Source organism: Lissotriton vulgaris, chromosome 4_1, assembly GCF_964263255.1.
Source record: "Lissotriton vulgaris chromosome 4_1, aLisVul1.2, whole genome shotgun sequence".
NCBI lineage: Eukaryota > Metazoa > Chordata > Amphibia > Caudata > Salamandridae > Lissotriton > Lissotriton vulgaris.
Genome location: NC_141691.1, coordinates 198681067 through 198708144, shown reverse-complemented (window position 1 = coordinate 198708144; position 27078 = coordinate 198681067). Strand labels below are relative to the sequence as shown.

Genomic DNA, 27078 nt, shown 5'->3' with positions numbered 1-27078 from the left:
ATTACAGGCCTTGGGCATAAGGTATACCACTTTACAAGGCACTTATAAGTAAACTAAATATGCCAATTAGGTATATACCAATGCCGCCATGTTTTAGGGAAGAAGAACATGCACTTTAGCACTGGTAAGCAGTGTTACAGTGTTCAGAGTACTAAGGCAAACAAAAAGATACAGCAAAAAGTGGAGGTAAGCAGGCAAAAAGTTGGGGCAATACCACCCTAAGGATTAGCGTTCTAACAGAGGGGTTACATTTACAATTCCCACTCAAGTCTGTGCAACAGTAGGGAAACTACTTCACTTCAAACACATTACATTTTTTAATAACCTTATTAATTTAGGAAAAATATATACCTCTTATAGTATAAACTTTATTACTTAACATTAAATAAAGAAACACATTTATTCATATAGATATATTATTTTTGTTTATTTGAACAGTTATTTAAATGTACAATCAGATTTTTAAGTGTTTGCAACTTGTGCAGTATTTTTACCATTTCTTTGCATTAAGCACTATATGTGTGGGGGGAAAAATGGCGTCAATCAGATTGGTAAAGGCTGTTGAACAGCCGAAAACAGTTTCTCTTTCATCTGCTGGGTCACGAGGGACCCTTTTCTTTAAAAGAAGCCATAATCAAAGTCAAAGTCAAAGTCAAAAAGGCTTTATTTCGATAAAAATCATCATAAAAGCTTCACAGTAAAAACACACAATTTCATTTTTTTTTAAAAAAGAAAAAGGAAGATACAGCAATTTAATTACATTTAACTTTAAAAATCTTAAATTTCAGATAAAAGAAGCATATCATAAATGATTAATTAAAAAAGAATTAAACATTTTCCTTAAGCCTTTTGCTTCTAATGCACCAGGCCCATGATAAGAATTTAGAAATGGCACAGACATACAGTGGGCGAGAGTCCGACATTAGAATGCGTAGTGCCTCAATGTGGTGCCTAGTCCCTAACAAGCGGCACAATTGCTTAAGCCATCTTCTTCTTGGTCGGGCATACTCCTGGCACTCAAACAGAAAATGTGCCACTGTCTCTTGTCTAGATATACAAGTGGGGAAAACTCTGTGGTCTGTGCTGGCGGTTTCCACCGAGATGTAAAAGCATGCAGAGGAAGAGTCCCAGGGGCTCATGCATCAAACTCCCGTTTTGCGTTTCCAAATTTGCGAATTTTACCGAATCGCAAATATGGATTCGCAAAACGGGATGCATCATGGAAAGTGCAAAATATTTCCGAGTCGGTAAAATTCGCAATTTTTACCGACTCGCAAATATTTTTGTGACTTCTAAATTGCGAATTCGCAATTCCCATTGATTCCTATGGGCCAAAAGGCCCATAGGAATCAATGGAAATTGCGAATGGCACTTAGAAAATTTCATGGGTGCAGGGGGGGTCCAAAGGACCCCCCCCTGCACCCCCGAAATGTAATTTGAAATGGATGTTTCACACACACATGTCCTAAGGACATGTGTGTCTGTAACATGACATCGTTTAAAATGTAAATTAGTACATTTTAAACATTTTTCGCAATTTACCACGAGGGTCAACCTCGTGGTAATTTGCACTTCCAAACCTTGTTCTCGCAACTTCATTTCTGAATGATGCATTGCATTTAAGGAATCGCAAATTTGCGATTCCTTAAATGCATTCGCATTCTGGAAAGTCGCAAAATCAGCGAATTCCAGTCAGAAATGATGATGCATCTGAAAAAGCACTTTTGCATTCGCAAACGGCCGATTTTAAGGAATCGCACCGTTTGCGAATGCAAAAGTGCTTGATGCATGTGGGCCCCAGTCCTGAATGTAAAGTAAAGGGTCCTATCAAATGGTCTCTCAATGATATCTAAGTAGAGTTCCCGAATTGGCAAGTCCTTGAATTTCAAAAAGTCCTCCGTAAGTCTACCCAATGTACTGTTAGTACTCTGTTGAGTCAAAATCCAATTCCAGTACAGACTCTTGAGTGTTGCCTTTGGGGGAGAAGACCTATTTGCACAGGCTTCACTTAGGCCCAAGTTACACAGGAGGACTTTCATATCTCTCAACCATTTTATTCTGTGCCACCCTGGTAATGACATTATTTCAGAGAGCCCTTTCGCATATTTGGCAAGCTCCGGGACTTGCCACAGCCGGGCCCATAAAAGTAAGGGCCAGAACTTTGTCAAATCTCCAATAGGTCAGCAACCTAAATTAAGCATTAATGGGGCCATAGGAGTACCTTGGGGAAGTGACATAATGGCCCTACAAAACTTCCTCTCAGATCTTGACAATTCACTGGTATTACATGAGCCCCATAGCTCTGCCACATAAAGAGCAGAGCTAACTCTCTTTGCTGTATAAATTTCAATAACGGGGGCTATAGGTCTAATAGCACAGGAGCGCTGCTCCTTCAGGAGAGCCCCTGTTACCCTCTTGTGGGCTAGCAGCATTTTGTCGAGGTGAGAAGTCCACTGCATATTGTGCGAAAAACGGATGCCTAGGTAATCAAATACATCTACCCTCCCCAAAGGTACAGCGTTCAACTTTGGGAGACACACAGATTTTTTAGGGGGATTCATCACAAGATATTTCGTTTTGTCGGTATTGATTACCAGGCCCTGTTCTGCACAAAAGGACTGGAAGTTGTTGAGGAGTTTTTGAAGGCCCATTGGGGATTTAGATAGCAAGAACGTATCATCCGCAAAGAGGAGGGTGGGGATGCGCTCCCCCGCCAGGGATGGTTCATCTGAGGGATCTTTCAGCAGATGCAGACCACTCCGTTGATATACAGAGAGAAAAGGGTGGGAGCTAAAACACATCCCTGGCGAACCCCTCTCTGTACCGGGATACTGCTGGTTTTCTCTCCCTCTGTACCCCATCTTATCTGGGCAAAGCTATTCTCATGAAGCCTTACAAGTAACAATAGAATGTAATGTTGTATCCCCACGTCGGTAAGGACTCTCCAGAGAGTCTCCCTAGGTACAAGGTCAAAGGCAGTCTTTAAATCGATAAATGCGAGATAAAGACTGCCTTTGCCTATGACCACCACCTTCCAGCGCACTAACATCAATCTAAAAGCTTGTTCAATTGTGCCGGTACCTACTCTAAATCCTGCCTGGTAGTCAGAAAGGATGTTGTTTTCGTTAATCCATTCCAATATTCTAACCAGCAATACCTTGCCGCCTACCTTTTGGGTTATGTCCAACAAGCTTATGGGTCTATAATTCGACGGGTCTTCCCTAGCACCTTTTTTAAAAATAGGGACGACCTCCGCCCCTTTCCAGGATGTGGGAATCGGTGCACCCCTACAGATGGCAGTGAACAGGCAGTAAATAAATTTCCCCCATTTCGGGATATCTGAACGCAGCAGGTCCCCGGGGATACCATCCGGACCGGCCGCCTTTTGGGGCATAATGGTACTAATGGCATACTCTACTTCTTTTATTGAGAAGTCAGGATCTACTAGATCTGCCTCCCAATCCTTTTGGGACATAAAAGTACCAGTAGCGTACTCAACTCTTTTTGTCGGAAGGTCGGGGTTTATTGGAGCCACCTCCCAGCCCTGTTCATCCTTGGGTATATCTATGATGCTATGTCCGTATTGGCGAGTGTATATTTTGGAAAAGTGGTTAACCCACACTTGGCTAGGGATGTTACACGTTATGAGGTCACTATCTGGTCTGTTTCTGGCTCTGATTGTATCCCAGAAACGCCTTGAGTCTTTCCTAGTGCTTGCCTCTTTTAAAGTGCGCCAATACTCTTCTTCCCACTCCTTTTTTGCACTTGCCAATATTCGCTTATGCTCTTTCCTAGCTCCCTGTATCAGGGCTTGTGATTTGCCTTTAACAGCCTCAATCAAAAGAGATTTTGCATGCCTACATGCAGATGTGTACCAATCATGCTTGCCCCTTGAGTTCCGGGTTGCCATATTTCTGCCCACACGCACCTTTTTCAAAAATATGTCCCCTATAGACCTAAGTGTGTCCTCAAAGATAGGTGTTACCCTTCAAGTTAGCAGGGCCGGATTGATAGTATCCAACTCCGTTTGTGAAGCCATAAGCATTTCATTAATAATATTAAGTTTAGCTTCATCAGCTGAAATTTTATTCCACTTCAAGCGTCTCCCACAAGAGGAAACAGAGATTTTGTGAGCTTGCTTAGGGGACATTTCAGCTGATTTGTTAGGCCAAGGATTTTTAAGAGATAAAGAAAGCGAATTATGATCGCTTTCTACAGTAGGTAAAACTACCATATCCTGCACTAATCCCCAAAGTGTAAAATCTAGCAGAATGTAATCAATCCTCGAAGTGTGATTGGCTCTATTAAATGTGGCAGCACCCATGGGGTTTGAAGTTGTACGACCATTTGTGGCTCTTAGACCAAACTCCAATGTCAGAGCATTTAACTGAATCGCACTTTGGGACCATCTTTTGATCGGGGGAATAGTTAGGGCTGGAATACCCCTTCAAATGTCATCCTCACCCAGGTCCAAAATGTCATCTGTTGAAAGTGGCTAAGATTTGGGCACCCCCAATGTTTTCTCTGAGTTCTGCTTCAAGAGTGGTTACTATCGGGGACATAGACCCATGTTTAGTACCTCTGACATATATATTAAACAAATCGAGGGTTAAACCCCTACGGGGACCTCTCAAGGAAATTCCTAGAATATCTGGGCTATTGATCTGCTTAGATATTATGCAGCAATTAAGGGAGATGCTTACCCAGATGAGAAGGCCCCCCGAAGGGCGTCCCTTCCCATTTCTAGGTTGTACTGCGGGCACAAAATATGTGACATAGCCAACACGATGGAGTGGTTCTAAACTCCAAGTCTCCTGGAACAAACAGATCTTGTGCGCCTCCACCAGAGCATTCCACTCTGGTGAGCCCAGTTTCCTGTGAATACCTTCTAGGGTCCAACTAAGAATCATTAATAAACCCTTGGGATCATAAACATTACTATTTTGAGGGCCCAGACATTCAATTGAAGGCATAAACACAGTTAAAGGTGTGGACTGAACAATGCTAGACACTAGTACAGAAGTAGGGTGGGGGCATAAAGCTGAGATTTCCGTCATTATGGGCCCTTCCTCATCTAATCTCGTGTCGGATAGTAGAGTGCTAGTTTCCTCAGGTGTAAGTCAGTCCACCTCGTCCAGTGCACAGAACCTATTCCAGTGCACGTACTGGGGTAGAAAAGGATCATCACCTGGGGTACCTTGCCAGGGCGTTTGCCATTGGTGAAATCTATGCTGGGGTGCTAGCTGGTAAGCCCTGCTCATAGGTATTCTATTTCTCTGCATTTGTCTTTGGGGTATGGTCGGGTAGAAATATGAGAGATGTAAAGGGTGGATTTGTGTATTAGTTCCACTAGGTGGTGCGTTACATATATAATTCACTGCAGCCGTGTCTCTGAAATAGATAGTTATAATGTCCCCTGCTATTGATTTATACTTCTGCCTATCCATTCCCCTCTTCTGACCGTAAGTATTTCCCCAAAAATATTTGGAGGTAGGGGTCTATTTAACTTTAACCATTGCACACATTTATTTTTTAGTTCGATTTGTGTTTCCTTTTTTCCCTCTTTCAGGGGTGGCACTCCTGCCAGTACAACCACAAAAGGCAAAGCTTCCGGCGGAAGAATAGTTGTCTGGAAGCGAGCCAACCTTACCTTTTCCGCTTGATTTTTTAATAGGGGAGTATCTGTGCTTATACTTTCTTTAGGTTTTTGGCCGGTGTTGTCGTTTGAGGCTAAGAGATTTCCATTTCCTTGCTTCGATTGGACCTTTGGGATGGTACTGGATGCGCTGGGGTTCAGGGATACAGGGGCTTTCTTCACAGTCGGGATATTATTTTGCGTAACTTCCTTAAGTCTATTAGCTGTGGATTGGTTGACTGGTGTTACCTTATCTTTTGATGTATTGTTAGGAGTACCCCCTTTTGACCCCCCTTTAATTAATGTGCCATCGTTTCCCACTTGCCTAGTGGAGCCCATCCCTTTGTTATTTATTAGGGATGTTAGTCTGTCGATTTTTGACATAAGCGGTTTAATGTGGACAATGATCGTATCTTCAAGGTCTGCCTTGAGATCGGCTACCATATTTGCCACCCAGCAAGGTATTCCTGATGTAGAATTGGTGATTGGAGCCACTAAGTTGTGGTTTAGCGTGTTATTTTGCCCCTTTTTTTTCTTGTGTACGCAAGCTTCACTGGCTCTTTTTGACTCTATATTGCTTGAGTTCACCTTCTCTCTACCCCGCGAAGTGCTTAAATTGGGTTGAGTATTTTCTATATCCCCTATTTCTTCAGTGGGGGCCTGAGCACAGGGAAGCTCGGCGAAAGAGGAGGTAACACCGAGACTTAAGTCTAGATCATCAGTTACATCTATGGTGGCTACTAGAGGATCATCTACTACATCTTGTGGGTCTTGAACAATTGTCATCGGTGGTAAGGACATCCTCCTTTCTGTGTTTGCTATTGCAGTAGATACTGCCCCTATAGTCTGTTTCAACATTATGTCAATCGCTGTAAGTGTGGGAACTGGTTGATAGGTGACCACCTTCTGTTTAGTATTGGACCTTAGGGTGGGCATCCTGGTGGTTTTAGTTACCTTCCTCATGATGCTCAGGTTCAAAAATGTATAAATGACACTTGATGATTATCTATTCTTAGTTTGTACTGGGGATAATCCGCTCAATTAGGGTAAGGGGGAATCGGGGCATAAGATGTTTGTAAGATTATATGAGTACCTTATACAGTGCAGGAGGGAAGTTAGGGGGGTGGCCCAGCCCAGCCTCCTCTGGCCTCGGAGGGCCGTAGAGGGCCCGCCCTTTGCCCGGGCTTAGCACAGCGCTCCCGCGTGCTCCCGCGACGCAGGTGTGGAGCCTTGGTTTTAAGCGCCACCTGGCGCGCTGTTTCAGGATCTCCATCCCGGGGCAAGGGCAGCTGGGAAAGGTAGTCTTTTGCCCTCTCGCTCTCCCTTACACGGCGGCTGCTGTTGGTCTGCAGCGGCGGAGGGGGAGCGGAATGCCCACACAGGTCCGAGGTCCGAGGTCCAATTCCAAGAAAACGGTGAGCCAGCAAGGGTTACAGGATAGATATGACCCCCGCTCCACCGATGTGGAGCCTTGGTTTTAAGCGCCGCCTGGCGCGCTGTTTCAGGATCTCCCTTCCGGTCCCGGGGCAAGGGCAGCTGGGAAAGGTAGTCTTTGCCCTCTCGCTCTCCCTTACACGGCGGCTGCTGTTGGTCTGCAGCGGCAGAGGGGGAGCGAAATGCCCACACAGGTCCGAGGTCCGAGGTCCAATTCAAAGAAAACGGTGAGCCAGCAAGGGTTACAGGATAGATATGACCCCCGCTCCACCGATGTGGAGCCTTGGTTTTAAGCGCCGCCTGGCGCGCTGTTTCAGGATCTCCCTTCCGGTCCCGGGGCACGGGCAGCTGGGAAAGGTAGTCTTTTGCCCTCTTGCTCTCCCTTACACGGCGGCTGCTGTTGGTCTGCAGCGGCGGAGGGGAAGCGGAATGCCCACACAGGTCCGAGGTCCAATTCAAAGAAAACGATGAGCCAGCAATGGTTACAGGATAGATATGACCCCCGTGTAAGCCGTAATTACCTCCTCGTTAGTCTTCCTCGCCACATGAATTACACAGTGAGCTTTAGCTCCACAACAGAACCCTCCAAAGCAAAAAGAAAACACCTCCCACCCCCTCCCAACATGGCCGACCAGTCCCACCTGACCTCTATAAGAGGCGGACCGGCCCAACCAACAGCCTGTTTTTTTTGTTCTGCGCGATTCTCTCCATAGGCGCTGTTCAGGTAAGATGGGCCGGCGTAAGCTGGCCCTTGGGGTTTAGGGTGGAGGACCTGCTCTAGCGGTCCCTGGTGCCTTATGCCTAAAAATCCCCCCCCCCTCTTCCTTCCCCCGGTCCTATGGGGCCGGTTAGGTGCTGCTCTAGCGTGCCAGGGGTTTACAGGGGGGGGGGCGGCCGGGGATGTGGGGTGTTTGGCATTCCCTTGTTTCCCCAGGTCGTTACTAATGGGCCCTGGCCACTAAGTGGGCTTTGGGTCCGGCGCTGGGGGGTCTCCTGTATGTATGCTGGGGCCCCGGTTACCTTTGAAACGCCTGGCGTGGGTCCTTGGGGCTCACGCTGTCTAGCAGTGGACTATACCAACGGACCTGATATTCTCGTCCTGGTGCCTATTCCAATGATGGAGTCACTTTTTTACGACTCCACTACGCATTTGGATCCACTTTATCCCTGCACGCGTTAGTGCGGCGCGTTTCCCTGGTGGTCCTGTCTGCTGAAGAATTGCTCAGTGGTGGTGCGCATACTTTGCATGTAGGAGGCGCCGGGTTCAATCCCCGGCGTCTCCAGTCTTTTGCCATATACGCGTCACAGTGTGTGGCCCCAGGCCATGCCCCCGTGATTTGGCCTGCCTACGTGTAACATGCCTCGCACGAGGCTAGCTATTTTTTACCCGGGTGATGGCGCACTTTAGTCACTCTTACCATTACACGTGGGACATGTTCTTGGCTATGCCCCAAACCGCTCTGTCTTTCTATGCGCTGCTAAATCCGCGCGCCCTGCCCCTCGCAGGGCGCCTGCGGCGGAAATCAGAGCCGGAGTGACGCGCTACATTTAATTCGCTTCGGCGCTTGCCTATACCGTTGTTCTTCGGTACTACGAAGCCTAGCTGCGGACTGCACCTACCTCATCGGTCGGCGGGTCCTCGGGGGCTCTGCTGGTCAGACCCGGGTGTTTGGTCTGCAGCCTCGGGTCACGGCGCTGGTCGCTTCCGCCTCCTGACGGGGCTTTCTAGCATTTCCTGGGTCCCGCGGCTGGTTGCAGCGCGGGGGTTGGCTACGGGTGCCTCCCGCCTCTTGGGGGCGGGGCATCGCTCGGCCAGGTGCGGCCTCTGTAGCGGCCAGGGCTGTAGGTTCACTTGCAGGCGGCAGGCGCGGCGGCACGCGGAGCGGTGCTGACGCCCTGAGGGTGCAGCGTCCGAGGCGCTGGAGCTCACAGGTGAGGCTTATGCCGTTGGTGGGTCTGCCCCCACGAGGGATCCGTTCCTGCATGGGCAGTGATGTTTGTTTTGTTGGCCACCCACTCCGCTAGTGTCTGCCGTCCTCGGGCGGCTCTGCTGATGCGGGGAATTGTCCCCGGCGCCTGGGGCGCGTTCAGGAACAGCTGTTCCGGTTGTCGTCCGGGGGGCCCGTGTTTCCCCCGCGGACTGTGCGGTCTGGGGCGTGGAGCCGGATTGCTGGCTCAATGGACTGATGCGTCCTCTTCAGGGGGCCATACTCGACCTCATAAAGTCCTGGCCCCTCTTCCGTCACCATTGACGGAGCCTCCCCTTTCCGGAGGGGCTCGCTGCGGCAGCATTTTTTACTCCATGGGAGGGGGTACTGAGGTGCTATGGCTCACAGGTAGGTCTTGTACCTTTGGTGCGGACAGCCCTCACAGGCCAGGGTTCGAATCCTGCCAGGGCTGCAGAGCTATCCCATGGTGGTTTGGCCCGGGTGCCGGGGTCGGTCCCCTGCCGAGGGGGGTCGTCAGTACATGGGGTGCCAGGGTCCCGGTTTTTTTCCTCGCCTCGGTGCCTTTCCCACTCGTGGCCTCCCATTCTGCTTCTCTGGGCAATGGCGTGTGTTTGTCGCTTGCACGACCCCCACGAGGCTTAGGTTGCCTTGCCTCCACCTGTTTGTGCCAGAGGGTACCACTGTGGCATTGGGCCGTTCCACCCGGTAAGCGCCTGGTCTCGTACGCTCTCAGTAGAGGAGCAGGGTCGGGCCTGGTTGGTCCCTGGAGGGGAGTCGGCCTGGGAATTCCGGGTGCGGTAGGCTTTAGGCATTCATTCCGGCGCCTTGAGACCCTTAGGGGGTGTTTGTGCGCTTTTCTTGGGTCGCTTACGCGACGGAAGTTTTGGCGTGGCCCTGGTGCTGGGTGGTCACGCGCCAGGTTGTGGAGAAGTGTGGCTCAATGATTGGTGCAGCAGACCCTGATGCGGAGGTCTAGCCCGGGACCCGTGTTCAATTCCCCGCCTCGTCGGGGCTTGGGCTCGAAAATTCCACCGACCTGATTGTCCTCGCCTCGGGGCCTATTCCTACCATGGAGTCCCGCTCTGCAACTCGGGGCAATTGCTTGCTTAATCTCCAGGAGGGCCCCCACAACGCTATGTATGCCTGGCCTCCACCTTGTGGGTGCCCAGGGGTGGACGCCTCACAGGGAGAGCCTGGAGGGGTTCCACAGCGGTATTTTACATCCCTAGGGGTGAGGGCGTCTCGCCTTCTCTTGGGATGGGGCCCTTCGACATTTCCCCCGGATTTCGGGGTGTCAGCCTTCACGTGGGGTGTTCTGGGCTTCCGGGCCCGGGTTTTCGAGTGCTCGCTTCAGCAGCACTATTACTAAGATTGGCTTTTCCCGGTCTCGTGCTGGTGCGGCCGCTCCCGTTTTGTTCGCCCCTTGATCCTGGCTTTCGGCCATCTCCCTCCCTGGGTATCCCGGGGGGAGGGGGGGGGGCTGTCGCCTCCGTTGCGTCCCTTCTTGGGACGTTGCTGTCAGGGTTCTTGGGCTCTTTGGGCTGACTGGCCGGTGTCTAGTCTTGCGGTTTTCCGCGGGATCCGCCTTCTCGGAAGGTTAGGGTACCTTCTCCTTCCCTTGTTTCGCCTGTGGATTTTTTCTGGGCCCGTGGGTGGGGACTGTGCTCCTGGCCCGCCTGGTGGAGCTTCTTCGCCGGGTGGGGGTCTGGGTGTTCCCTGTATGGACGTATGGTTCTTCTCGGCCTCGTCGTTTTCGTGGGTGAGGCGTCTCGTCAGGCGGTGTCTCGCCTCCGTGGGCTCCCTGCACTTTGTGCGGTGGTCCCTTCGGCCCCCGTCTCGGGCTTGTCCTCCTTCGGGGGTCGTGTGCCTGGTCCCGGTTCTTCCCTCTGGTTCTTTCGGGGGGGGTTTGGCCGGGGCGTTTGGGGGTCGTTGGGATCTCCTGAGTCTCGCAGCTCCTCGTGCTGCGGGGGTGGCTGGCAGTCCTCCTGGCCTGCCGTCTTGTGCACCAGTGCTTCGGGGGTCGGTCGGCCTGGCGCCTGTCCTGTCCCTTCGGGCGGTCTTTCACCCGGGGTCCGCCTTGATGGGGCCGGTTCGACTGTGTCGGTTCTGGCCTTCGTTGCCTGGTCTCGCCCTGACCCCGGTGGTGTTTCGGCTCCTGGGGCATCGACTCGGTCTGCCTCAGGTGGCTCTGTTCACGGAGGGGGTCTCGGTCCTCCTGCCCATGTTCTGGTCTCTCCGCCCGGGTCATTGTGGTTGCCCTGTCTTTCGCTTGACCTTTTCGGTCTACTGTACGCGTTTCCCCCGTACTCTCTGTTATCGCGGGTCCTCTGCTGGATTCGCTTGGGTGCTCGCTTCGGCAGCACATACACTGAAATTGGAACGATACAGAGATGATTTGCATGGCCCCTGCGCAAGGATGACACGCGTATTCGTACTGCGTTCCATAAAAGCCGGGCCGGGGTGCTCCGGGGTGCTCGCTTCGGCTGAGAGTGGACTACTGTTGGAACGTTACGGTGCAAGGGGCGGAGCCCGGTTCTTCCCGTTCCGTGATCCGGTGTCGGTGCTGGCCGGCTCCTTCGGCTGGCCTGACTCCGTCTGCAGGCCTGATTCTGGCGCGTTGTGTTGCCCGCGCCTCCGTGGACCCCTTGCGGGTCTTGTATTTCCTGGCTGAGGGGTTTTTCTTGGGCGTGGCTCCTTCTTCCCGGGGGGCCCGAGAGGCTGCCTTGCGGGCCTTCCGCAGTCCGGTGTTCAACGGGCTGGTTTCCCTGGTGGCTCGCTTGGCTCCGGAGTTTGTTTCTCCGTCGCCCTCGGACGCTCTACCTGTCTCCCCCTTGGGTTCTCTCTCTCGTTCTACGAGCTCTTCAGGGTCCGCCCTTAGTGCCCCTGGCCTCGGTGGCTTTGCGGTTCCTCGCCTTTTAGGTGGGTTTATTCCTGGTGGCAGTGGTGTCTGCTGGGCGGAGGGGCGTGCGGGGGTCGTGCCTCCGCGCCCCTCCCTTCGTGCGGGTTTTGCCGGACGGGTTGTCCCTCCGGCGTGTCCCCCGTTTCCTTCCCGGGGTTCCTTCCCTGGTGTACCGGGCTCGGGTGGTGTCTTTACCGCCTTTTCCCTGCCGACGAGGTTCCTCTCTTGTCCGTGCTGGTTGTCCGGTGTGCGGTTTTGGTTTCTCTTGACCGCTCGTCGTCCCTTTCCCGGTGGGATGGCCTATTGGTGTCTTTTGGGTCCGGTTCGTTCGGGCCACTAGCCCTCTCTTTCCGCCTTGGTTCGCTGGCTTACACAGGCTAGCATCCTTCCCTGCTCTTCGCTGGGTTCGGTGGATCCGGCGGGGGTCCAGGGTCGGTCCGCGGGGTGTGGCTCTGTTCCCTGGGCCCCCTTCATGGGTGTCTCCTCTGTGGAGTTTTATCTGGCTTTGGCGTGGTCGTCCCCCGCCTGGTACGTGGGTCTCTAGCAGTCCCGGGGGGACTTCGCTGGGGCCGTTCTGAGTGCTGGAGCTGCGACTCCTGGTTGGCCTTCTTTTCCTGGAGGTCTTGATTTCAGGTTTCCTATGATCCCTGTTTTCTTTTCATTTGTCCTACATCAACCTTGTGTTGGTTTCTCTGCATCACCGTGTGGTGTTGTTCTTAGGGTGGTCAATGAAGCCGTGTTGGCTTGGGTATTGGCTCACTATGTAATTCATGTGGCGAGGAAGACTAACGAGGAGGTAATGCCCCGGTTACTTACCGGTAATCTTCATTGCTCCGAGTATAGTCTTACTCGCCACATGAGTTCCCTCCCCCCCTCCCTGTCTGGCTATCGGCTTCATTGTTTGCTTGGTAGATCAGGCTGTTGGTTGGGCCGGTCCGCCTCTTATAGAGGTCAGGTGGGACTGGTCGGCCATGTTGGGAGGGGGTGGGAGGTGTTTTCTTTTTGCTTTGGAGGGTTCTGTTGTGGAGCTAAAGCTCACTGTGTAATTCATGTGGCGAGGAAGACTATACTCGGAGCAATGAAGATTACCGGTAAGTAACCGGGGCATCATCCAAGCTTTGCGTACGTACCTTTTTTTCCTGCTGGAGCAAAGGGTTTGTGTGTATTTCTACTGAACAACGGCGTTTGTTGTTCTTCACGTACCACAAGTTGTCTTGGGCGGCCGGATTAACCGTAACTTGGAGGAACAGTATGGTAGTGCTTTCCGACTGCCCCCAGAGGAAGCCACAGGACTAGTAATATGAAGCACAGGCACAGTGGCAGACGGAGACTCGGCGTGGGGAAAGCTAACGGATTTCAGAGCGGAGACGGAGTTTCTTCACGTACCCTGCAGTTTCCCTCAGTAGTCCGTGGTCACTCTGGTAACTGGGCACAGCATGGGCATTTCCCCAAACGTGGAGAGACTTGTGGTGCTTATCAATCTTGGTATGAGGATCCCCCTCGACCCTGCTGTAAGATTCAAGTGGGTTGCTGCACAGTGGGTGTATTCCGATTGAACCGACTGTAATGCCTGGAATCTGCCTTCACTTAAGCAGCGTTTGCCGAACGATGGAACTTTCATTTTTTTCTACCAAGGACCTTTGCAGTAGCTTGGTGACATTAATGTTTATTTCAGTTGTGCAATAAGCCCATACCGCTACAATATATTGAAACACTTATGTTTTCTATTTTCTGCCTCTTTGGACATCTCGCAAATAGTGCCACACTATGGCATTATGGGACAGGTAGTCTCATGTTAATCTTTGCAGTAGATACGGCACTGTTGATACGCAAGTTTGGTGCAAAGCGTTATTGGGAAAACTTAAATCATTGCACTTGGACTAAATTGGTGTTTTTTATTCATTTAAGTGGTTTCTGCATTAGGTAATTTTGACTTCATTTAGCAGTCACTGTGTAAGACAATAGCACGTGATCATATCATTCGGCAAACATGAAGCAAGCAGAATTCTGTATTTAACTTGGCATTTCAGGTCGACAGTATGACTCATATGCACTCAACCCTCAGTGTTCTTTTTAAACTAATGAGAGGTGGTTGACGCCATATGATATTTATTAGTAATGTATGTATTGTATTAAGAGCTGCTTTTTGACTTCATGTTTTTAATTTATTTTCAGGATTTGTACAATTGCACACTTTGCAAGTTATTTTTGTTTATTTGCACAGTTATTTAAATGTACAATCAGATTTTTAAGTGTTTGTAGATCGTGCAGTTTTTTTACAATTTCTTTGCATTAAGCACTATATATGTGGGGAAAAAATGGCGTCAATCAGATTGATAAAGGCTGTTGAACAGCCGAAAACATTCCCTCTTGTCTCATCACTCATGTCATGAGTGATGTAATATGTGACGTCATCATCAGTGCATTGCAGGCGCGCAAGTTATAGCGAGTCCAACTAACTATAACGTGGGAATTTCAATGGTTTTATGTCAGTAAAATTTCCAGCTAACTATAACTGGTGTGAAACCTATGGTTTTTTCAGTGAATTTAATAGGTTTTTTAAATGCTAATTTCTAACTATAACTGGTGTGAAACCTATGGTTTTTTCAGTGAATTTCATAGGTTTTTTAAATGCTAATTCCTAACTATATATAAGGCCCCAAACCTATGTTTTTTACAGTAAATTTCAAGATTTTGGTAATAGCAAATGTCTATAGCTATGAAATGTAATATTTTTGAAAATGAATGAATCCTATATTATATTTGTATTTAAAACAATTTTTTAATGTGTATATATATATATATATATATATATATTTTTTTTTTTGCCCTGGAGCGCTCCCGGGGCGCGCCCCGGTGAGCGCCCCGGAAAGCGTAGTCTTTTGAAGCGCCCCAGGGCGCGCTCCGGAGAGCGTCCCGTTAGCGCTATTGCCGCGAACGAAAACAACATCGTGACGTATCGCGTAGCCACGTCCACGTGATACGCACAGCGTAAGCGCACCCGGAAGCACTCGAGCGACTACGATCGCGCAACGTAAACATCCGACGCGCTTACGCGACGCAACCCGGGGCGCGCCTACGGGCACGCCCGAGGGCGCGTCGCGTATGCGCGTCGGGTCATGTGACCTAAAAATAACACTTTTAATTGGTGCAGAACAGTTTTGGTTTCATAATGATGAAATCCCTAGTCTTGTGACCTGAAAATAACACTTCTCATTGGTTCAGGAATTTTTTTTCTTCCAAATGATGAAAGACCCCACCTTTTTTCCTTATTCTGACTTTGTGCTTTAACTGAGGAAGACCTGTTTTGAAATCTTTTAAGTATATTTTGTACTTTGAAATGGCTACAGTTGCAGCATCAGCTGGAGCATCTGCACCACCACCACCACAAGAGGACCACCATAACATCACATTGGTGGTCAAGAAGAAGAGGAGGAGGAGGAAGAGGAGGAGGGGTCGCGGAGGAGGTGGCTGGAAGAACACAATACCCCATACCAACCCAAGCCACACATTGTATGGGAGTTTTTTTCCATCCCTGAGGGAAAAAAGAAAGTGAATGCGGCAAAGGTGACTTGCCTTATCTGTGACATGGAACTCTCAAGGGGTAACCCAAATAAAAAATATTCATTTGGGAACAATACCATGATAAGGCACATGCAGCGCAAGCACCCTAACAACTATGCTGCCGCAGAGATGAGAGAACTGGCCAGCAACCCTCCCCAATCTACACCCAGCACCTCCAAACAAAAACAACCCACTCCATCGGGACCAGAGACAAGGGAGACAATCCCTTGCATTCAACCATGATTTGGAGAATTTAGGGTCACCTGTATTTTTTGTGGTAAGACCATCTCCTATGGTGAGCAGAGCCTAAAGCTCATCCTCCTTGCTGGTGACAACCACAATTGCCCCAAAAAACCCTAATTTTTTCCTGATTTTTTTTTGCTCCTGTTGAGCCATTTTCACTTCCCTGTTTTTTGTTTCTCCCCATAAAAATAACCAAAAAAAATACAAATAGTTCATAAAAGCCAAAAAAAGTACAAAATGTTCAAAAAACATTAAAAAAAATATAAAACAACAAAAAGAAGAAAAAAAACACTTCTTTTTAGAACTACCTCCAATTTCTAAAAAAAGGCTAAATTTTTTAAAAACTCTATCATTCATTTTTCCCCATGGCACGCTCCCCGGTCCGCTCCCCAGTGCGCGTACCGGGCGCTCTTCCCGCGCAAATCAAAAATGTTTATTTTTTTTTCACCCGCTGGGCCCTTTTATAGCCCCCACATCAAACCTAGGGGGTCAAGGGGGTCTACTCTGCCCCCTTATGGTCATTTCCCCCGCTGTTTTTCCCACCTCTTGTGTCTTGATCCTACTGAGACACAAGATGGCGGCCTCTCCTTAATGTTTCGAATGTTTACAGACACCCGAGAGCCAATCAGCTTTCCGTGCGCACCTCTCGTGGCGTGCCCAGAGCGCTCCCCGGTGCGCGTACCGGGGCGCTGCCATAGATATATATATTATTTTGAACCTAAATTACTCAAAAACCACTGGAGCACATATCTTGAGACATAGCAAAGGCACATCGGGCAAATTTGAGGAAATTTTCAGGCAGATTCGTCAACCGGCGCCAAAGTTATTCACAATAGAATTTTGAGATTTTGCATTGAAAAAAATCCTAACTATAACTACCTACTGGCGACCGCCAGTAGGTAATATATGTATATATGTATATATATGCACACACTCCTGGTTCCCAATCCTTCCCACGGGTAAAAACCAGAGTCGGAGCCCAAATGTAGTACGGTGCTTGTCAGATTTAATCAGCAGAAAAAACACCCAACTCGTTTCGAGATCAGCCGATCTCTTGCTCACGGGTGGAGCTTACCAGTACCATCATTCATTTAAAGTAACATACTTTGTTTTGAATTACACCACGTGATCATAGACATAGAGAAAACATTAAGTTAATGCAGTGTCACCAATATTGTTTAGATAAACGTTTCGTGTAAACATTCATATTGTGTCATTGTCCAGAAAAGGAAAACATACAATTGAAGTCAGGTTTCATTTGGCAGCCGTATTTACAATGCAACAATCAACATCAAGGTGTATTCAGTGTTCAACAAAAGTTTATATTGTAGCCATGTGAAGTTTCACAATGTCATCTTGCTTGTTATATACAGCAATGTCCTCTTTTCTTTCCTTGCAGGAACAGGAACACTATTGTGATTTTGCCCACTTGGGCTGAATTTGGGAAGTCACTGTAATGGTGAAATTGAGCTATGCAGCATATGCCCACTGGGGCGGTATCGTTAACCAAGGACTATTTATATGCTTACTGTTTGTGTGCCTTAACACAAATATAGCAACTGTTGCCGGGGGATAATTAGCCCGAGCAAGATGACATTGTGAAACTTCAAATGGCTACAATATAAACTTTTGTTGAACACTGAATACACCTTGATGTTATTTGTTGCATTGTAAATACGGCTGCCAAATGAAACGTGACTTCCATTGTATGTTTTCCTTTTCTGGACAATGACACAATATGAATGTTTACACGAAAAGTTTATCTAAACAATATTGGTGACACTGCATTAACTTAATGTTTTCTCTATGTCTATGATCACGTGGTTTAATTCAAAACAAAGTATGTTACTTTAAATGAATGATGGTACTGGTAAGCTCCACCCGTGAGCAAGAGATCGGCTGATCTCGAAACGCGTTGGGTGTTTTTTTCTGCTGATTAAATCTGACAAGCACCGTACTACATTTGGGCTCCGACTCTGGGTTTTTTCCCGTGGGAAGGATTGCGAACCAGGAGTGTGTGCACATTGAGGGGCTGGCGAACCCCGTCATGAGCCCGCCGTTTAAAGTGGCTTAAGCACGCCATCCTTGCGTGTGTATATGTGTATATATATGTATATGTATATGTATATATATGTATATGTATGTATATGTATATGTATGTATATGTATATATATGTATATATATATGTATATGTATATATATACGTATATATATATATACGTATATATATATATATATATGTATATGTATATGTATGTATATATATGTATGTATATGTATGTATATGTATATATATATATATATGTATATATATATGTATATGTATATATATACGTATATATATATATATACGTATATATATATATATATATGTATATGTATGTATATGTATATATATATGTGTGTATTACCTACTGGCGATAGCCAGTAGGTATATATAGTTAGGATTATTTGTCTATGGAACTTTTGAAAATTCTATGTCTAATAACTTTGGCGTTTGTGGATGGAATCGGCTGAAATTTTCAGGAAAATGACACATTTTGTTTCTGAGCAGCCCCTGAAAATTTGGGGGGGTTTCGTCAAAGGGGGCCGAGAAAAAAGGGGGGTCCCAAAACACGTTTTTCCCATGTTAATTTCCATAGGGCCTTTGGCCTCACTTTTAGCTCGAACGGCTGAATGGATTTGCACGAAACTTGGCAAAATTATAGGGACTGTTAGCCCGATGTGCCTTTGCTAGGTCTCAATATATGTGCTCCAGTGGATTTTGAGAAATTAACGTTCAAAACAAGATATATATCTGTAACAGCGCTCCGGGCTGCGCTCCGGTCCGCTTACTTTTCGCGAAACGGAACTTTGCGATGCGAAGCTGATAGGCTCCCCGGTGTCTGTCAACATTCTAAACAGTCCGGAGCGGCCGCCATCTTATCTCTCGGTAGGATCGAGAGAGAAGAAGAGGTGAAAAACGAAGGGGGAATTTAATGAAAGGGGGCAAGGTATACCCCTCTTGACCCCCTAGGAATGTTGTTGGGGTTATTAAAGGGTCCCGTGGGGAAAATAAAAAAAAAATTATTTTTCACGGTAGAAGCGCTTCACGGGCCGCGAACTGGGCCGCAAACTGGTAGCGAAACGGGAATTCGCCATTTTGTGCTTCGTTTTAATTAAATTACTAGGTATAAGGGGGTGCGGGAGACGTATCCTAATCCCCTATGTTTTCTGAGGGTGGCTGAGGAGGCTCATATATGTTGATACATCTCTTCCAGCGGCTGTGCGTGAGCTTTTTTTTTGCTGCGTGACGTCTGTTAACGTTCGATTCGATGGAAATCAGGAAGTGTTGACCGCCAATTTGTCAGTGCGATAAAATATTTTGTTATAAATGAATCCTTATTGATAAACATTGTCTGCGCCATCTTGCCTTTTTTCCAATGCCACAATTTTGTCGTGCACGGCAGCCATTTTAGATGCCAGGCTGGTCCCAGGCTATCACCTAGCCCTGCGGATGTAGTTTATGGCCCCAGCTGTAGAGAATCCAGACATGCCAACCCTCCCGATTCAGGCGTGAGATTACTGATTTCAGTGCTAGTCTCCCGCCTCCCGATTTCTGCAAGCAAAAACCCGGGGGCATATTACCAACAACTAGCGATAATTTTTGTCTCTAACTTGTTTAGAGACAAAAATTATCGCCGCACATCGGCGATTTTTATCGCAGATAAACCTTGCTATTAGCAAGGTTTATCGCAAATGCGAAAAAAAACGGCCGCAATGCATGAATATCGCTGAAAAGTCAGCGATATTCATGCATTATGCATTATTATGCATGCTCTTAGCCATGTTATCCACCTCCCATTGGATAACATGGCTAAGAACTGCTCAGGTCAGGTGTTAGCTTTTGGAGATATTCGCGCTTAGCGCGAATATCTCCAAAAGTTGGTAATAGGAGATAGCGATGTTAGGGACTGTTTCCAGTCGCTAACATCTTGGCACGCCCACTTTGCATGTCATTAGTGATAAATATCACTGACATGCAAAGCGGGGCCCAAGATGGTCGCTATCTCCTTTTAGCTGTCACTAACTGGTGTTAGCGACAGCTTGGTAATAGGGAGATAATTTTATCTCCGCTTTCTTGGCTTTTAAAGCCAAAAAAGCGGAGATAAACCCCCTTGATAATATGCCCCACGATTCCTCGGGGTTTCAGCTGACAAGGCTTGGTATTGTGTTACGTGGTAATTCTTCCAGGAAACGTCAGAGGGTCGATGCAGGGGTTCTAGAAGGGGTGATAAACCATTTAAGCCTCATGAACAAGCGCATGGTCTTTTAAAGATCTGTGAAGTACTCGGGGCGGCGGTGTGTGTGTGTCCTCTTTCAGGAGCGGGCGGGGGGGGGGGGGGGGTACTGCCAGCAACTTGCCAGGCCAGGCAGTGTTCAACACTTGCATCACCCTTTCTCTGCCTGCTATTGCGCTCCATGCTTCGGAAAGGTAAGAAAAAGAACGTGCATTTGAGTTTGAAATGTCCGATCCTGTAGCAGTACACTTGCAAAGCCCACACATGACAATAACCCGATTCAAGGCCCCGTTCACCCGATTTTTTAAAAATATATAGCACTCCAATAAAGTAGGATTATAAAACTTTATTAACTTTTAAATATAACGAACGGAACAAAAACTGTAACAAACATTTAAACATTTTTGACAAAAAAAAGCAACAATGGTCAGAAGCTGTCTTTTGTGCGAATAGTCCCAAGGTAGCACAACGTGCTGAGTTCTGGACGGCACCCAGGTGATGTCACCTGGGTGCCGCACTGGTTTTTGGTTTCCTACAATGCAGCTCAGAAAAACAGCGTGGGGCGTCCCGGGTGGTGCGGGGGGAGGCCTCGTCAGTAGCGGTCTGTTGTGCGAATAGTCCCAAGGCAGCAGAACGCGCTGAGATGTGGATGGCACCCAGGTGATGTCCAGTAAACTGCCGCACTGGTTTTGGTATCCTACAATGCTGCTCCGAAAATTGGCGTGGGGCGGCCCGGGGGGGGGGGGGGGACGTGGGGGAGGCGGCGTGAACGGGCCTCCCCAGGTGGCGGCCATCCAGCTGAGTTGCGCCCGCTCTTGCGGCTACAGCGTCTCGCTCACCATGTAGTTGAGTTGCTCCCACTCTTGCAGTGCAGCGATAGGCGGCTGCCACAGGACTCTTAAAATGGCGGCCGGCTCTTCGGTTTTGGGCCTGGTCCACTAAAATGGTCCTGGGACACCTTGGAACTCGGACGCTTGCCTGCTAGGGCTTGGGCTCCATTCTCGAAAGCGTCCCCTCAGCCGTGAAGATTCTACAAAAGTCTTGGGGGCCCTCGACTCCTGCAGGCTTCCGGTGGGGAGCGGCTGCCATGATTGCTCGCGGAATGACCACGACGGAGCCACGAGATGGTGGTGCTCTCATGCTGACGCCAGCTTCAGTCTGAATCATCCAGAAACAAGGTGGGGCTTTCATCGTTTGGGAAAAAAAAATGTTCTAAACCAATGAAAAGTGTTATTTTTAGGTCATATGACCAAGCCTTCCATCTTTAGGAAACCAAAAGTAAAATGAACCAATGAAAAGTATTATAAACAAGTCACATGACCTGTTATGCGGCATAGGGCTACAAAAAGCGTAGAAAATCCGTTGGCACGTGAGGCGGCGTCAGTAGCGGACCGGTGTGCGAATAGGCCGAAGGCAGCACAACGCGCCGAGATCCGGATGGCACCGAGTTAGTGTCCAGCAAGTTGCTGCACTGGTGTGGCTATCCTACAATGCTGTGCCGAAAGACGGCGTGTCCAGCTGAGTTCCGGTCACTTTTGCGGTACAGTGACTGGAACGCGCCGAGATCCGGATGGCACCGAGGTGGTGTCCAGCAAGTTGCCGCACTGGTGTGGCTATCCTACAATGCTGCGCCGAAAGTCAGTGTGGGGTGCCCCGTTGGCTTATGAGGTGATGTCAGTAGTGGACCGATGTGTGAATAGGTCGGAACCAGCACAAGGCGCCCTGCACTGTTGAGCTTTTTTCAATGCCTGTTTTTTGTTGTTTCCCCTCCATCAAAAACAAAAAAAATATATAAAACTGTGCAAAAATACAAAAAAATGTTTAGAAAAGCAGTGCTTGTAAGACTGTCTGAAGCTCTTTTGCACCTGCTGCAGCTTCACTATTGCCCTGGTGTGGCCAAAGATCGCCCATGACATAGGCGGCCGGCTCCCGAGGTCCGGCGGAACTTTTTTCCTTTTCCTTTCTGCTTCTTGTCCCACAATCCGTTTCACCTGAAGACACGACCAGGTTCCTGAATGTGTGCAGGGGGACGCTATTGATTGAATGAAAATGGCGGCTTGACACAAAGCTGACTCAAGCGTTGCTGTTGATGCTATACAGACTAAAATTGGTTTTCAGTTTGTACATTCTTCAGGATTTTTTTTTCCATCCAAGGCTGATTGAGAGTTTGTAGAAAAATGGCTTCAGATTTTCCACATATTACTCTTTAACATTCTTCCTAAATGTAACAATGTGAGACTCACTAGGAAAACGGCTGTTTATCTTTCCTTTCAAAATGCTGCCAACAATATTTTCTGAATGGAAGACACCATCTTGTAGCATAAAGGGCCAAAAGGGGTTCTGGTCTGGCCGATTGTTGGTGGAGACATTTTGACTATATCTTGGACCTGCCCGGCCTCGCCCAAAATGGCGCCGGTATAAATGGGACTCGTAACTCCTTGTTGTGTACTGGTTGAACAACCTTGATATCACGAGATATGAATGCAGTTTTGATGCTCATGGCGGGCGGGGACGAGAATTGATTGAATATTTCTACATCCCTATTGATATTAAGTTCTGATGTGTTATTTATTACTGTACTATTGAAAGTTCGAATTAACGTCACCCATGGTACTTGCACGCAAATGTATATCTAGATAACTTTATTGTAAGTGGCCCTGTCGTATTTTAATTACAAAATGTACGTCCAGCGATTCCGCAACTGTTAGACATCTTAGTTCTTGCAACCTAATGGCTCGCTCGTTACGTTCCTCTATAATGTAAATGTCTCCTCATCATATACGATTTCAGTTTGCTCCGTGGCCGGCCCACGTGGTTATAGGCCCGTATTTGTATACTGACATTTTCACAATAAAGGTTTTTAAAACAAAACACGGTAGTAGTATTTACATTGGTAAAGTTTTTACTTTTAGTCACTGTTTTCGAATCAGTAAAAGGCAAGTGAAATAAAGCAGTCCAATTACATGACGGATAAAAGGTATAATATGTAGGAACGCAGTAAAGATAAATGGTCAAGGGCAGTTGTGTTTTCCCCTCCTGCAACATAAAGTGATTGATAAGAATCTGATAATCAGGCGTATCGGCGACTAAGACAGCAGGCCGAGTCTCTTTTACTCAACGGCTCCGTCATGGAACGAAGAAACGCCCTTTTTCTCGAAAAAGGAATATATTTTACTTGCAGGACAGTTGTAAATTTTCCGGGAAAGTACATTAGCCTGGAATATTATAACATATATGTTTAAAAAAAATAATGTTCGAAAACAATAAAAAGCGTAATTTTTAGGTCATATGTTTGTAATGGCCCCACATCGTCTCTAACTACTTTGCTTCCTTCAATGCCTCCACGCACTAGCAACTGGCTACATTCACTCCCCAACTAAAATCTGATATTATTTCTACGGTTGCTGCTCTAAAATCAGGATCTCCTTCCGACCCCTGCCCGGCTAGAGTATTTGCGGGTTTAGCGGAAACAGTGGGAAATGAGGTTACCCAGCTCATCAACCTTTCGCTTTTTACGGCTACTGTCCCCGCTTGCTGGAAGCAAGCAAAATTGCTCCCATTGCTAAAAAAAAATGGATTAGATCCGGCTACGCCGTCTAATTATCGGCCTATATCTTTGCTCCCAGCTCTTGCAAAAATCTGTGAAAAGACTGTCTTTAAGCAGCTGGATAAATTTGTTGAATCAACAGAGGCCCTACATCCAGCTCAATCTGGCTTTCGGGCCTCCTATAGTACCGAGACGGCCCTGGTCGAAATCTCGGAAGCTATTCGAGAGTGTCTTGACGAAGGTGGCAGAGCGGCCCTGATTTTATTAGACCTCTCTGCTGCCTTCGATACGGTGCCTCACTCCCTATTACTCGCCAGACTAGCCGATATTGGTGTTATTGGCCCTGCATTTGACTGGCTGACTTCATTCTTAAATAACCGTACTCAACAAATATGGCTGCCTCCATTTGCCTCCACTCCTAAACAACTTTCTACAGGTGTTCCCCAGGGGTCCATTTTAAGCCCCTTGCTTTTTAATATTTACCTTACCCCTTTGATTTACCTTGCTGAACAATTAGGGGCTAAAATTATGGCGTACGCCGACGACACACAGCTTTTGTTTACCTGGCCTAAAGATAATTTAGATACGTCGGCTGCCCAACTCTGTTTGTCCTCTGTATTTCAATGGCTTGCACACGCACAACTAAAATGCAATGAAAGTAAATCCGTGATCCTGCTGTACGGCTCTTTTCCTGAGGATTTTAGTGAGCGTCTCTGGCCTGCTGACCTCCCCCCTCCAAAAGCCACATCTGGCCCAGTGAAAAACTTAGGAGTCTGGTTCGGTAAGAACCTTAAGTTCGAGGACCACATAAAGAAACTTACGGGGGTTTGTTTTGCCACCCTAAAAACTTTACGTAGGTTCTTTCCCTTCCAACCAAAAGAAGCTAAAGAGACGGTCATTCGTGCCTTAGTTCTCTGTAGGTTGGACTACTCGAATGGATTGTTCTGCGGATTGCCGGCATACCTGATTCACCGCCTTCAGGTCATTCAGAACGCCGCCGCCAGACTTCTGTTCAATGCTCCTAGGCGCTCCAGTGCCCGTCCCCTGCTATGTGCCCTCCACTGGCTCCCGGTTGCCCACAGGATTCTGTTTAAAATTCTAGTGTTGGCCTACCGAGCTATTTATCAAACTGGCCCTGTCTATCTGAGGAAAAGGTTCTGTTTGTATGTCCCTAATCGCCCTCTGCGATCGGCCAACATGTGCCAGATGTCCGTTCCCAAATTTAAATATTGCAGACTTGGCGGCCAATCAATCTCAGTAAGAGCAGCAAAATCCTGGAATACCCTTCCCTCCACTTAAAAACTGCATCATCTCTCAGTGCTTTTAAGAAAGGACTAAAAACTCACCTTTTTAATATCAAAGTCTAATTTTTCTTTTTCTGTTTCCAGATATTTGTCCTCACCCATTCTGTTCTGCCTTCATCGCGCCAGGATACTATTTTTTAGTAATAGAGCGCGCTATAAAAGCCTTTAATAATAATAATAATAATAATAATAATATGACCAAGCTTTTCATCATTAAAATAACAAAAGTAAAATAAACCAATGAAAAGTTTTATTAACAAGTCACATGACCTGTTATGCTTACGTTACGCGCCGCGCGCCGCGCCCCGGATCACTTCCGGGTGCGCTAACGCGGCGTGTCATATAACGCATTACGCGACAACGTAGGTCAAGAATATAGTCAAAATATCTCCACCAACCAGCGTTCGGAACACAACCCCTTTCTGCAGTCCAAAAAGTTCTGTTAAATGACAACAGAGGGGACAGGCAACAAGAACCATCAGTCAAAGAGGGGAGGGCAAGTTCTTCTCTACCGGGTCATGTTGGGGCGCTACCGGAACTGATCGAATTGGTAGTCTACAGTGTTTCTGGATGTTTCAGACTAAAGCTGGCGTCAGCATGAGAGCACTACCATCTCGTAGCTCCGTCGTGGCCATTCCACGAGCAGACATGGCAGCCGCTCCCCACCAGAAGCCTGCGGGAGTCGGGGGCCCCCAAGACTTTTGTAGAATCTTCACGGCTGAGGGGACGCTTTCGAGAATGGGACCCAAGCCCTATCAGGGAAGCGTCCGAGTTCCAAGGTGTCCCAGGGCCATTTTAGTGGACCAGGCCCAAAACCGAAGAGCCGTCCGCCATTTTGAGAGTCCTGTGGCAGCCGCCTATCGCTGCACCGCAAGAGCGGGAGCAACTTAACTACATTGTGAGCGAGACGCTGTAGTCGCAAGAGCGGGCGGTAAACAGCTGAATGGCGGAAGAGGCACAGTGTAGCAAAAGCAGGCGGATTGGCAACTAAAACGGTAAAGGGGCGCCCCACTACAGCGTGTCTTCAGGTCAAACGGATTGTGAGACAAAGTCCAGAATAGAAGAGTCATCAAAAGGCAAAAAGTTCCGCCGGACCCCGGGAGCCGGCCGCCTATGTCAGGGGCGATCTCAGGCTACACCAGTGCTATAAGACTTGGGGAGGGGGTCGGAGCCAAGCGTCTTCTCCGAGTCCGTGCCATCACACCGCCCCTCGGGGGCCTCCGTCAAGCGGTTTAGGGAGGTACCATATAACATTGTTTTCAAATGCAGTCAGGTCCACAAACGACCCTCACTTACTTTGAGAATAGTGAAGCTGCAGTAGGTGGAAATAAGCTTCAGACAGTCTTACAAGCACTGCTTTTGTAAACATTTTTTGATTTTTTTGTATTTTTGCACAGTTTTATATTTTTTTTTTGTTTTTGATGGAGGGGAAACAACAAAGCACAGGCATTGAAAAAGGCTCAAACTCAGAACTCTGAACTATGGCACCCAACATCCAGGACTTGCCATCCGGATCTTGGCGCCTTGTGCTGCTTCCGACCTATTCACACATCGGTCCACTACTGACATCATCTTATAAACCAACGTAATGTAAATAGTTATTTAATAAAATGTTTTACCCTGTTACTTTGCTGGTGTGTTGTCTATATTTTTAATATTTGCATAGGGTTTGTCGTTATTTTGGGCGGGGTGGGTGACGGAGCCGAGCTGTCTTGCAGCCCTCATGGTGTGGCGCTCAGTTCATCTCACTATTTTCGTATTTCTCATGAAGGGTTGTTCCTAATGTTTCTATTTTAGCGAGGTCAAAAAGAGATCCAATTAGTGGCCTACTGATTTTGCTCGATTACTTTTATTTTTTTACACGATTTTTCACGATCTGCAAAGACTAAACAGAGTATTGCGACTTTGTGCTTGTTTGTAAATAGAGAATGAACCAAAGAGAATCAATTGTAAAACAGTAAATGCTTGGATAACAATCAATCAAATGGAGAGACAAGCAGGCACGACGGATTACAACGGGGGTAAAGGCCTGCGTTAACTACTCTTCACTATCTGCAAAGAGAGAGTACTACTAAGAGAAAAGAGGGGAGGGGGGCAGCGTTCAAAACACATCAGCGTGCATAAACACGAAAAAGTTTTTACCTATCACGTACTTGACATTTTACAGCTTTTGATATTTGCTATTAAAAAACCAATGAAATTCACTGAAAAAACCATAGGTT

General features: G+C 47.7%; 1 non-coding gene across 1 annotated transcript; it reads left to right on the top strand.

Annotated features, from left to right (window-relative positions):
- Positions 1-11362: 11362 nt before the first annotated feature.
- LOC147718557 (U6 spliceosomal RNA) lies at positions 11363-11469 on the top strand. Its single transcript, XR_015295359.1, has one exon. It is a non-coding gene; the product is annotated as a U6 spliceosomal RNA (small nuclear RNA).
- Positions 11470-27078: the final 15609 nt, after the last annotated feature.